This window comes from Cinclus cinclus, chromosome 2, assembly GCF_963662255.1.
Source record: "Cinclus cinclus chromosome 2, bCinCin1.1, whole genome shotgun sequence".
In the NCBI taxonomy this organism is placed as follows: domain Eukaryota; kingdom Metazoa; phylum Chordata; class Aves; order Passeriformes; family Cinclidae; genus Cinclus; species Cinclus cinclus.
Window position 1 is genome coordinate 73,222,760 of NC_085047.1, and position 3,553 is coordinate 73,226,312.

Genomic DNA, 3,553 nt, shown 5'->3' on the forward strand with positions numbered 1-3,553 from the left:
CCTAACAAAGCAGAGCTGAGGTTGTTGGACTTCCAGGGCCTCTATGAAAAACTCATCAATCTTCTTGCTGCTGAGTACTGCTCTGATGTTTTAAAGGTTATCCATCCTTTACTGTGTCCCTTTCAGTAAGGGGAGGACTGGTGTTCACAATTAGCCCAGCTCAGTCCTGGGAAGGCATCCATCATTCCTTGTAACCTAGCACTGGGAAACTGTCCTCTCACAGGACTCAGCAGGGTAAAGCCTTTGATCTATCCTTGAAGTTCACTGGTCAATACTAGACCTGACTGTGTCTTGTGCTGCATTACTGCTATGGTTGTACCAAATTTGGCAGTCTCAGTCTGTCTCAAGCAGTGTCTTCAGAATTGTTGCTCTCATAAGACGACTGTCAAATCTCCTTTTTGCTGCCCATGGTTGCTGTCATAGCTAGCAAAAAATTAAATAAACACTCCATGGTTGTACAATAGCTCCCATTCAAAAAAGAACTTGATGGTGTAGGTCCTCCTTAATCAGGAAACTCTCTATCTCTGAATAGTCATTGTTCCAAATTGTACAGCTCCTTTTTGCCAGCCCTGTTTGGCTTTCAGTATGATGCAGCTGTGGAAGGTGAAAGGACAAAATGACTCTGTTGTGCAACAGTCACTTCAACTTCATGCAACCTTCAATCTCCCAACCTTCAATCTCTCTCTTTGCTTGCAACATAGCAAAGTCTACAAAAATACTGTTGAAAATAAGGATCAAAGTGTGAAAAAGAAGGAATACCTAGGAACCAGAAGGGATTACCTAAAAACAAGCAGAGGAAAAAGGAACTGAACTTCCAAGCTGAAATCAAGCTTGAAACAGAGGACTAGTTTGCAAGGACACAAGTGGCAAAAAACCAATTTTGCTTTATTCTTGTCTCCTATGAGTTCACTTTTAAAATTTACATGTGTTACCATATATTAAAATACAACTTTTTTTTGTAATAAAAAACACTGCATTTTTATAGTGTTTACTAAAATAATGGCAAAATGTTTTTATAGATATCTATTGAAAGTGCAGTAAAATTAGGTTTTGTACCATAATTCTCTAGCATTCTGCATTAGTTTCAGTAGCAGAAATCAGCTTCTTCTGTACTTCTCAATCAGTTTCTGTCATATCTCATACTTAAATTTTTAGGAGACTTTCCCTGACGGAATCAAGATATTCCCATGCAGTGTCTCTATTAATTTTAAATGTAAGATTTAGCATCTCCTTAATATTTGAGGGTAAGAATTTTTGATGGACTGCTCTGCTTTTTATTAGTTTAATTTCTGTCATCTAATAGCATAGTGGCTTTTTAAGACAATGTCAGATTACTTCCAGACTGTTTTTTCTTATGACTGGCTGATCCTCATTCCTGGTACATGGTTCCTAGGTTTGCAGCTTGGCACACCTCTTCACACTTAGCTCATGCATATGTTGTCACTACTGCGTTTTCTCCTTCCAAGTGCTCACCACCATTCCTTGTTCTGCCACTAGTACAGAGAATGTGGTTTAAATCCTCTCAGCCCAATCCCATGGTGGAGTCCAGAATTCCCTGCAATCTAGCACTAGGAAACCATATTCTCTCAAACAACTAATTAAGGCAGAGTAGTGAAGCAGTGGTGTAAGTGAAGACTACTGCAGCACTTCTGGAAAACTGTCAGCAGTTACTGTTGATTTTCATATGTGATATTTTACTATTTTTAATTCTTCACATTTTTATTACCAATACAGGAATGCAGTGACTGGCTTTTGTATGTACTCCAAATATTATCACTTACTCCCTTCCTCTCTGTTCTTAAGCTGACTAAATGACCAAAGGTACCTTTCAGGAATTTGATACAAGAGAAAGTACAGGGATAATAGAAAAGGGGTTTTAATGTTTTGTTTTCTTAAAACGCTTCAGTTCCTGTACATTTTATGTCCAACTGCTTTTCATATGGATATGACCCACAGTGTTACATTAAACAGGGTTAAACTCTCCCCATCAGGGGAGGTGCCTGGGTGTTCCCACCTCAAACTGAATGTATATGAACCCATTGCACTTCGTGTTTCATGGCCTTCCCCCACCCATAACACATTGAGACTGCAACCATGTCTTCAACCAACAGACATCTAAAACATTCTTGTATATCCTATTACATCTGCATTACCACAATGAGATCAAGGCCCTGTGACTGCACACATATCTTCATTTTCTCCTGTTTGTTCCCCAGACTGCCTGCATTCATGTACAGTGTAAAGTATGAGCTAAGATGCAAAGGTATGAGATCAAAATAATTTAGTTTTAACTCCACCAGATGGCATTGTTGAGAGGCTTAATTAAATTCTGACAGCATAACTTCTTGTTAAATTATTATGACAATTAAAAACAGAATGAGAGACAGTAAGAAAAACAAGACTCATTGTTCTTCTGAACTGGTAAACCAAATGATTAAATAACTTCACTACAGTATACAAGTTAGGCTCCTGGAAAAACTTTTTAGTTTGAATGAAATCTAAATTATAGATTCTTAGTCCTTGTGTGTTAGGGGATCTATTTCTTTCTGGTCTCTAATGCTCTTATATCCCTAAATAGCCATACAGGAATATTTATATATAATTTAATTAATCTACATGTTATTCTTTAAATGGCATTATTTAAAAATGCCTTTTAGCTCTCACTACTTCTGCAGATGAATTAAAGTTTTACTTTTTTTTTTGCTATGGTTTTGTTGGTTGGTTGGTTGGTTCATTCGTGTGAGAGATTATTTTTTGGGCTTTTTTAGTTGGTTGATTAATTGGTTATGGTTTTTTGTTTGATTTTTTTTTTTTTCATTTGACAGCATAAAAGCACAATGACATCTGGTGTAAGAACCAAATATATTTTCAACTCAAATAAATGCTTGATAAGGTTGATGATATTGGATCCCTCCTATTGAACTCCTAAGTCCTCAATATACTTGGTGAGACAGAACACAGTATATTTGTATGCCATGACTTCTGAATTGCTGAATTATGGCCTTGCTTTCTCAGCATTTACATTTAAGTAGACCAATAAAGAAGAAAGAGAGGGGAAGTAAGCTCACACACTACCTTCAAGAAGAAACATAAATCTAATTTAAACTTCCTCAGCCATTTATACCAAGAGGGAAATCTCCAATTATATTAATCAGCTCTTCAGAAACATCTCAGAAGTGTCTTGTCACCCAAAAAGTCATGAATCACACAGAATACTTTCTAGCCTGTCAAGGAGGAAAAATATTTTCTCTTAAATAGCTTTGAGATTCAAATCAAAGCTGAGGTTTTGGAAGGAGAAGCAGGGAACAGGATGGTCTCTGTTCCTGTCTTTTTTTATACTTTGATGGCGTTTTCTTCACTCTGCCTCTGCCTACATTGATGGTAGAGTCCGTAGGTTTAGAGGAGTATGAGTCAGTAGATGACCCCAGTGATTTGTGAAAGAATTGCAGTACTTGCTGATATAAGAAAACAGCATCTGCAGACAAAAGGACAGGAGTAAATTGTAGTTGTTGCTGTCTGTTGCAGGTGCTTTTGACATCTCTGACACTCTCTT